We start from the raw sequence: 10,479 nt of genomic DNA on the forward strand, positions 1-10,479 counted from the left end.
AAGCAATACCTGCTCTAACAGGGGAAGCACTGCCGCACCTGGGGAGAACGGGAGCGGGTTCCCTTTGATCTGCAGGGCACCTCTCTCAGCACAGCTGCACAGCCAGTAGAAAACTGTCAGGATTCTTGTTTCCTGCTTCCTTTTTCTCAGACTAAATCTCGAGTTTCATACTCAAAAAGAGCCTCTGGCAGGCCTGCATGTAAAAATATAACAATGTCACTACTATTTGTTATTCATACATACTGTCTATTCATATTCAGGAGCAGAGAAGGGCCACTGCTTTATGACCATGCAATAAAACAGGTCACTGCTCCCCATGTGCTTTGAAGCCCAGGACACGATCCAGTGGGGGTTGAAAATGAGACTCCAGGCACATAAAAGGGATTGCTGCAGTGGATCCCTTGGCAGAGACCAGACCTAAATACACAACACACCTACAAAGCACAGGTACAGCTCCACAGTGGAAAAGGAGCCCAGTATCCAGCTGCCTCCCTCAAGCAGAGGTGTTCAAGGGAGGCTGAGCACTGCTTCACCAACACCTTTGGGGATCTGCTGAATGTGGAGCTTGCTGGCATTGCCCTGGTTTTACCTGGCTAAATCCATCTGCCCCATAAAACAAATTACTTGACTGCCCTCCTGTTGCTCCTCTTGCCCACCTCTACCACTATCACCTGCCCTTGTCTCTGGAGTCTCCACTGGGACAAATGTGGGGCAGGTGATATGCCATAAGGAGGGTGACCAGATGGATTTAGGATGCAGTTGTTCCTTACATTTTCAAAATGTCATCTCAACCCCCACCAACACCCCCAGCTTCAGCATTTCATGGCTATCCCCATGGCTTGCTCCCCAGGATGCTGGAAGTTTGGAATTTGGAATTCAGGAGGGTAGAGGGGACAGCCTGGAGAAGATAGCTCACTTTCTGGAGGCCAGGGCACATCTTGGGGCAGATAGAAACTTCAAGAGCTGAGTCACTATCTCCTCTCAACACCACCTGTGTGGTGAGGAACCCAAGTAGACCCCACCAGTTCCATTCACTCCAACAGGAATCTGGGGACACAAAAATGTGTGTCCCTGAGCAAGAAGGGCTCAGGTTTTCTCTCTGGTTCCCTACAGAGGCATTTTGGCCTCACAAGGAGTTAGGGGACAGGCAAGCACAGCACAGGAGGAAAGCAGGATGCTGTTGAAGCCTGTGGAGACAGCAACCCCACCAACATCTCTTTTTTCCCCCCAGCAGTGGCAGCAACCCTCTGCCTCCCATCCCAAATGGAGCTGCCCCCAGCAAGCCCAGCTGTCCTCAAGGATGACATCGCTCTTCCGGGCTCCCCCTTGTTCATGCAGGGCTGATCCAAAAAAGATGTTGGCAGAAGATGTTACAGACCTTTCAAAATCCCCCTTCATACTCCAGCATTTCCTCTTCTCCATCCTCAGACAGGAATCACTCAGGTCTGGACCTCATTCCCCAGCCCTGGAGCCCCAGCAAGCAGAAGCCGGTGCCTGCAGCAAGTCCTCCCAATTACTCCTTCTAAAAACACTCTCACCAAAGAGTTGATTAACACAACAAAACGTCCTCTCTGAGCACCCTACCATGCACAAGGATCACACACCCACTGCCCAGGGAGAGGATGGGGTCCAGACTCCTCCTGGAAGCCCTAATGGGTGAGGGGAGAAGGGATGTTATCAGGAAGGGCAATGGTTATCTTCAGAAAAAAGTCACATAATATAAATCTTTTTGTCCCTCTAAAGCCATGGAAACAAAAAGATGTTGTTACTCTCTATTTCCATGGAGCTTTCATCAGAAAAATGGAAAGCATGTTTAAAAAATAGGAAGAAGGATGTGGGGAGCCTTACCAAAATCTCTGAGCACACCTGCCTGGCTGTGTTAGCGCTGCTGGACCCTGTGCCCTGGAGCTCAGCGATGCTCAGGGGACAAGGCAGTGCACCCATGGGGGGCTTTTTCCCTGTCAGCATTCACACAGCTGGAGCAAGGACACAGGAGGAAGTGCTGGTGGTCCTGAATGTTTTGTTTGAGCAGCTGGAGGGAGAGATGTTTTCTCCCATGGTTTATTGGAAAAGCGGAGTACAGCGTGGCTGCCAGCACAGCGACAAGGTCCCCACTCGGCGATGCAGGTCAGCACTCAAGGGCGTGCTGGAGCACACTCTGACATGGCAGCCCAGCCTCCCCTGGGACAGACACCACTCAGTGCTGGACCTACAACCACCCACAACAATCCTCACACTGCCCCTTGGGCTGCCTGCCCTAATAATAACTCAGTAGTAACTCCCCCCTCCACACACCCAAGCATAACCACACATTTTTCCCAAGTGTTTAGCAAATGTAACCTCTGTGTTTTATACCTTTCAATCATTGATCAAGCTGATGTGTTTCTCTTTTGGACAAATAGTCATTACATCTGAAAGTTTATGGCTTGGCTTTGAAGTTAATGTTGTCTGAGATGAAGGAGAAAGTTCACACTTCTTCTATTGCTTCCAGCCCTTCTGGCTGCAGACCAGATAAGAGAGTGATGCCTTCAATTTACAAGTGATGACTATTTTTTCAGGCAGAAAAGCTGAAAGACTTCTTAATGTAATAATGGCTTGAATATTGCTATAGTGCTCAGCAAAATGCTAGAAAAGGAGGGAAGTGAGTCCACGAAACATATGGACACCTCAGACTGGTTATTTCTCTATTTACAGTCTCATTTTCATCTGAGGCTGCATTTCCCTTCCTCCACTCTTTTGCTGTTGCAGCCACTCTGACTCTGTTTGTCCACAAGCTGTCATTTTCAGCCAGCAACCTTCCTGTGTGGAAGAGCAGCCTTCACAGCCAAAAAGTTTTCTCCAGCTTAACTTTAAGAGGTCTCTCCCTCTAATTCTCCTTGAATAGGTAAAGAAAATGCAGTTTTACGGCACACTCCATTAACAGCCAAGACTAAGTGTTTAAGTTGGGGGGTGTTAAGGCATCCAGTTCCTTCACACTTATTTGGAAATTGCAGCCTTGGTGTGACCTTTTCAAGACTCCTACTTCTCCTCCTTCCTATTGCAGCATCAGCTCCTCCAGCCTTCACTGGGAGAAAGATTTTAGAAGCTTTTAGGAGCAACCTGCACAGAATGCTTGGAGCATGACTGTCACTACCTGCAAGCTCCAGGGAGAGTAAGCAAGCCCTGAAGGGACTTTGGAGAGGGATTGGGTTTCCCAGAGATCCATCAAGCCAGCTTTGGGAAGTTTCTAAAGGTGGCAGAGCCACCACTTGAGTTGAGGTGCCTGTGCTTGCCCACATCCTGCTCCCCTGCTCCCCTGCCCTCTAGGCCTCTTCACCCAGACATGGCTTTTCCATTTGACCCCACCAGTCATAGGACTGGACAAAAAAAGAGATGCCAGGAAGACCTAAGTGTACCTCTCAGCTGCGGCTATCTGAGCTGTGAAATGCAGCTCAGGCAAGAGCTCCTGCAGAGTGTGCACAAAATTGCCACTATTTTGATACTGCTAATGAGCAGATGCTTGTATAAATAAAATACCTTCTGATATGTGATTTACAAAACATCAAATAATTTAGGATTGAATGACACCCTGTTGTAGCACATAAGGGGAAGGATTAGGGCACTGCAGCTCACAGCTGGGCAGCTAAACCTGCTTTTCCTGTTCAATCGTCTGCCTTCGATCTGTTTCTCTTTAATATTCAGCTGAAATTCAGCTGAAAGGCATCAGCCATGCTCAGGTCAGTAAGGTACCACTGGATGAATGTTTGTGCTCTTTGTTAAGTGAAATTTGGCACCTGGCTGGAGGGACCACAAGCCCCCCAGCAAATCCTGGATGCCTCCCTGTTGTTGGGTCAGGTGCTGCTGAGAATTGGCAGCCCAGCAGCACAAGGCTCTCAAGCCTCCCTGGCACAACCACAAGGACTGGTCAGAAAATCCCTCCCAGGAGGTGATGGAAAACCTCAGGGTGCCACCAGCATCCCCCACACCAGCCAACAGAGCCCCTCCACCACTACAGACCTGCAGCATCCTTTGCCACATGCAATAGTTCCCTTTTGTTGACATCTGTGCTGCTCATTTATTTGCCTCTGTCAGCATGACCAAGTGATGGGAATGGGCTCTGCAGGATTTCTGTTGATCTTCCTCCATGTCTTGGCATTGGGATCTGGCTCACTGACCACTCAAGAAACTTCCTTTTCCTTTATTTCACTCCATTTCATCCTTTGATGTAATGCTAAATAAAATCTACTTATTGTTAACCACACCTCACAACAGCAGTGGTTATGTTTGTTGCTGGTTTAGTTTCCAAGTAATTTAAATAAACAACTGAGCCATGAGGAGAAACTACAAAACATCCTTTTCCCCTGGACATCATGACATGGCAGGCCATTAATATTTCTTTAGCACAGCAAACCTTGAGGCTTGAAATACATACCTTGGTTTGTCAAATGGAATAATTATTAACATTTTCAACTATCCAGCTAATGAGTTCCTGTGTTGCAGTGAATGTGGTGCTGTATGGTGTTTCTCACACTAATTTCTTGGGAAATCTGGGTCTGTAATTCAGTGCAGTCCTCACAGCAGCAATGTGTTTCATCTTCTAAGGTGACGTCAGCCACTCTTGTCCTGGCATAAAAGTCAGCCAGTGTCCCTTCCAGCTTTCCCAGGCAATCAGCAGCCAGAAAATCTGTGTTGTGCTTGGGAACACCAGTGTCAGGAAGTGTGAAGGTGGTTGTCCTGCTTTTGGTGTCAGGGGTACCCTCTGAGAACCAGCCCCAGTGCAACAGCCCCTCTATTTCAGGGAATGCCCAATCTTTCCTCCAGGAGCACCTACAAGTGCTTGGCAGTGCCACACTGGGGACACAATGGATAAATCTCCTCCAGGAGAGCTCAGGGGCTGGAATCACTTTAGGGTCTTTGATGCTTTTCTCTCCTTCCCCTGGGGAAGGCAGGGCCACTGGGAGGGGGGCTGGGTACCAGTGGCACTGGAGCATCCCTGGGGCTGCCAGGGGCACCAGGACATCCCGTGCTGTGGCCCTGCTCTGTTTCTATGGTGCTGCCTGCTCGCTTCCATTTTCAGAGGGTGGCATGGCCGAAAGTGAAGCTGTGCACCCCTCGGGGGAGACATTCTGGAGAGCACCAGCCGGTTCCCCAACTGCACCACAGAGCAATATTGTTTCACCACAAAAAAATCTCACTGGCCAACACACAGCAGGTCTGGAGCAGCCCCTGAGAAGCACCAGGCTCTGCATCCCATTAGGGCTGCCCGGAGGAAGCTGGACAGGATTTTTATTAAATCAAGCTCAGTCAATGCTTAAAGAAGGGCTTTTTTGAATTACGAGCTGAACCTCATGTTTGGTGCCCTGCCAAGCTCAGGATAGTGCGAGGAAGAAAAGGAGATGTATTTTTGGACTCCATGTCTGCTAACAGGCTGTTAGATAAAATTAAAGAGGCTGTTTGTAAAGAATCCACTGGTGCTGAAGCAGATGTGGAAGCCTGAGTTTATGACAAGATATATTTCTGGTGTTGGCACGAACAATCAATTTCATTCAGGACTTTCCTCATGCTGTAATGATTTGTTGGTTTGGGGTTGATTTCTTTTTTATTTATTTCATTATTTTAACTGAAACTGGCACAATGCCCTCATTGCTTGTGATAAACTTGTTTGTTTACTCATGTCGTGGTAACCGGAGAGCTGGACTCAGGCTCTGCTTCCTTGGATGCTGCTTGATTCCTACCAGAGCACTTGGAGCTGGCTGACACTGGCACTGTGTTTTAAAAAAACACTGCTTTCCTCAGCCTTGCAGGCAGCAAGGGCATCACTGTGGTTTTACAAGAAAAATCAAGAGCACAAGTGAAGGCACATTGTCATTAATTATGTATGGTTTGGGTTTTTCCTGCCTTGCTGCTCCTCCTTGGACCCTACACTGAGTCCTGATTTCCTTATGGCACAGATAAAAACTTGAAAGAGAGAAGCCCAACACGATTGCTGTGATCTAAATCTACAGCAGGGCATTGCATATGGAAGGCATAATATTTGATGGTAAATTTTTGTTTGACATTATAGCAGAAGTTAAGGGAAAAGGTGTCATCCTTAGCCTAGGGTTTCAAAGTGCCACAGGCAGATGGGCTCTTTTAAACCTTCCCCTCCTCTTCTAAAAGGAGAAACAATCTGGACTCAAGCAAACCTTAAAGTCATAAAATCCCAGGTTCCAATAAATCTTTGTTTTATAAAAACACATCGAGCATATATATCAAAACAGAAACTGTAAAAGAAATTAAACATGTGTGTGTCGCATACTCTACTGGGTGCTCCCTAGTAGTTTTGCAGGATCAGTGGAATAACGAGGTGCAGTTTTGCTCTGTGAAGCTTTGGCACCTCCCTGCAGCGCTGTTGGGCTGCCCAGGGCGCCCACCCAGAACACGAGCAAGCACCAGGGGAGGGGATGGCAGCTCCACTCCCACCTCCTCTCCCTTCTTTCCCAGTGTGGACAAGCTGGGCCGTAGCTGTGTCCCCACAGGCCCTGGGCATCACAGCATCTTCCCTTTGGGGGCCAGCAAAGTGGGGACTTGCTCCTCCAGCCCAGTGAGTGGCAAGGCCATGGCAAACAACAGTGCTGTAAGTCAAAGGGAGGGAAAAGTAAAATGATATCTGGGAGGAGGATTTGCCTGCCTGTTCCCATAAAGTGGAAGAGCAAAGCAAAAATGAAAGGAACTGGGATCACACTGCAGAGACAGAGATTTTAACAAGCTCCTTTTCAGGGCTTTAAAAGATTAGGCATGTGACGTAATCTTGACATTTCCTGGCTGACTGGTGATTTCCTCGGATCAAATACCCGGAATGCTGGGGACTTGTCACCACCTCGTGCAGCTCCTATTGCTTGCAGCACCCCGGGGGACACAGAAGGGGTGAGGCACAGGGTTCTGGGGCAGGGAGCAGGACATGCACCCCTCTCCCTGTGGTCCCTCTCATCCTGGCTGGGTGAGACACGGAGCACACACCTTCCCTTTTAGAAATTCCCCTTAACTTTGAGGGTTGAGGTTTAAGGCTCCTGGCCACGGGTCCTGCACACAGAAGCCTTGGCAGAGAGACTAAAGCCTGCGAGAACCCTGGCAGGGACAGACCCTCAGACGTTGTCACAATATATAATCTATTTCTTTCAATCTCTTGTCGAATGACAATTTTATAAAATTCTAATTGGCTTGCTAGAGTAGTCAAAACCAAGACCCAAGAGCCAGCAAAGCACTATAAATTCCTTCCCCTGGTGCTTGCTCGTGTTCTGGGTGGGCGCCCTGGGCAGCCCAACAGCGCTGCAGGGAGGTGCCAAAACTTCACAGAGCAAAACTGCACCTCGTTATTCCACTGATCCTGCAAAACTACTAGGGAGCACCCAGCAGAGCATGTGACACACACATGTTTAATTTCTTTTACAGTTTCTGTTTTGAAATATGCTGGTATTGTGCTGAAACTTTAAAGTTATGGGGAAAGAGGAAAAAAAAAGCAGCAAAACATTTATTAGCATTTTGTCAAGCATTGAGACAGGCTTCCCAGGGAAGTGATAGAGTTGCCAAACCTGGAGCTTGCAACCAGAGCAGGCACAGCGGCAAACCCCCATCCTGACTTGAGATCCTCCAACCTCTGCTGTAGTGGGTAGAAGGAAAACAACCCCAAACTCTTGCGAGATTTTTTTTTTTATCAGGATTTCCAAAGAGTGTCTAAATTTGAGTTGCTCAGGAGCTCTCTATTAGTAATTACCCTAAAATAGGTACAACCAAAGGCAAGCAAAGAAGCACCGGTCAGGGAAGCACTCATACTGTGACCAAAGACTCCAGGCAGCTCCTCCCTACCAGGGAACCACTGGCAAATCAAGTCAGCTGGAGGCTGCAGGGGATCAGGGTGGTGGGAGCTGCAGGGGCCACCCTTCTGCTCCTGACCCGGCAGGTTCAGGCTGTGTGTAAACAGGGAAGCTGCAGCTGAGAGGTTAATGCAATTCCCCTCTTTAAAAGTATTTAGAAAGGGCATTTAAAAGAGTATCACCAACTAGTTTAATGCAGCACCAGCATGGCTTTAGTAGTAGTATTTTGAAAAATATAATCCTAATATCAGAAAGAATATATATTTTGTTACAATTTCCATGCAAATAGTGTAAATAATTGATAGAGGATGTTGCAACCCTTCCAGCACAGCCCTGCACAGCAGAAAGAGAAAGTGAAACAAAATGCAAGCTGGAAAGCCCCTGGGAAGGCAGGGAGACAAGGCCAGGAGGAGGCTTTGGCAGGGCTCCTGTCTGCCCAGTGCCTGCCCCAGGCTCCCAGTCCCAGGCAAAGTCTGGGCAGAAGGTTACAGCAAAGATTAGTTAAGCAGCATGGGCTGGTTTTGGTTTTTAGCTTAAATATATCCCATGCTCTGGCTTTTTATACTCACATGGAGATGCATGATGTGATTTTTGGGCTTGGGTCACTTCAATTTTATTATTGCAGGTGGCCCAAATAAACTTTCCTGAGGTTTTTCTTCTATGTTTTCTAAAGAGAACTGTAAAATGAACAGTTAAGAGGTTTGTTGGAGCTTTTGAATAAGGATGGGGAGCAGCTTCCCCATCAGTTTTACAATTATGCACTCTGCCTCAATCCTGACATTAAATGCATCATCCCAACGCCAAAAAAATCAACAGAACTTACCTGACAGATGCAGATATTCAGATGCACAAAACAACTGTTTATTACAGGCATTTCAGGCAATTTGAATTGTGTCATGCATTCCTGTTTCCACCTTTCTTTCCTCCGTTTTGCTTCACTAAAAACCTCCACAAAGCTGCATGCACGCAAATCTGCTTCACACAAACAACCTCCCAAGGTTAATTTATAACCAATTAACTTGAGGAGCTCAACACCTTTGCAAAGGTTGGTGTGAACTCTCAAAATCTATAGCTGGAAATCAAATACAGGTAAATCTCTGATTAAAAAAATAAATAAGGAACATGATTAGTAATCCTTTGGTGTTTGGCAACCAAAGCAAGCGGAAAAAGGAGCAAGGCTAATGATCACATACCCCTTTTAGGAGCAGAGCTACACACTGTGCAGCACAGTAGGTTCTCTCTGAAGCATTTTTAAAAGTCTTCTGTGGGATGAAGGAATTGTCTTGAACTTTTATTGTTTTAAAATTAATACAGAAAAATAGGAAAATAGGGAGTTGCCTCTGCAAAAGTCATGGACCAGTGATCAAGCACAGGGGTTATCAACTTGATCTCAAGTTTTGAGAGCACTGAATAGAGAAAAGTCCATGGATAATACCGAGTTTGCTAGTTTACCTTTGAAAAACCACCTGTGGAGCCTCTTCTGGCCTTTTGGCCTTTTTCATGAAATCCAGGAGATCTCAGTGATGAGAGATTTCTGCACGCTGTGGGCACGAGCCACTGCTCGGAGCAGCGCTCTGGAACGCGCTGTCTCCTTGTTTATATTCCAGTGCTACGCGTGATTAATCCTCCATTTCATTCATTGTCTTTTTACTTCTCTGCTACTGGGAACAGTAAATAAGAGGGAAGTTGTAACAAGAGCCTCCCTTTTATTCAGAGACCTTCTGTTTCCTGCAGGCTGGCAGCTTCGAAAAAAATCACAGCTCCATTGTGCTCCAAAGTCATACTGAATGATTCAGATGGAAAGAAAAACCCACGTCAGAAGGAACAGGGGACTCAAAGACCAGTGTCGAGGCCAGCAGACCAGAGACATCTATCCCAGGCAGCAGCACACCCTGAGAATGTTGTACCTGGAACAGCAGTGACATTGTGGTTTACCCCTCTGTGGAAGACAAGTGCTGCTCCCGGTATTGGGGTGTCCCTGAGCACCCCTGGCCCCACGGGACTGGCATCGATTGCCTGGGGGTGCTGGGGCAGCAGGAAAACCATCCTGTCCTACCTGGGGGATGCTGATCCAGCTCCCAGCAGCTGGGGGAGGTGAACGCACTCCTTCCTCCTGGAGCAGGGCTGCCAGCAGTGGGTCAGGCAGGGCAGCAGAAGGGACAGGGTCACCGGCGGCAGAGGCAGGCGGGCAGAGCCCGGGGGCTCCTGGGCGGAAGCAGAGCATGCAGTGATGGAGACAGCGTTGCCATCACCGAACATCTGGTGCAAAGGCTCCCCAAAAATAGATCACTTCCTTCTTCCACCTCAGAGGAAACACTGTTGGAAGGAGACTCAGAGACAGCAGGGCTGGTGCAAGGTGGGGTCTCGTTCACTGTCAGCCTCCCACTGGGAGCCACTTAAACATTCCAGGGTGTGACTCTGGGACCAGACATCAGTCTCAGACAGGTTCTAAGGGATCAGTCCTGTGAAACGCCCCGACAACCCACGTGGGTGCTGAGCCTCCCAGCGCCCCGGAGCAGAAACCCACCAGCACTTTCCATCGGTGCCTGGTATTGCCAAACCAATCCCTCTCTTCCCAAAAGCCGCTCTGGTGCCAAGGGGTTCAGGCTGTGATCAGCCCTCACCTGCATTTTCCCATGCCAGTTTT

The sequence above is a fragment of the Melozone crissalis genome, unplaced genomic scaffold (genome assembly GCF_028551555.1).
Source record: "Melozone crissalis strain CALT ecotype California unplaced genomic scaffold, PUWL_Pcris_2 ptg000013l_1, whole genome shotgun sequence".
NCBI classification, from domain to species: domain Eukaryota; kingdom Metazoa; phylum Chordata; class Aves; order Passeriformes; family Passerellidae; genus Melozone; species Melozone crissalis.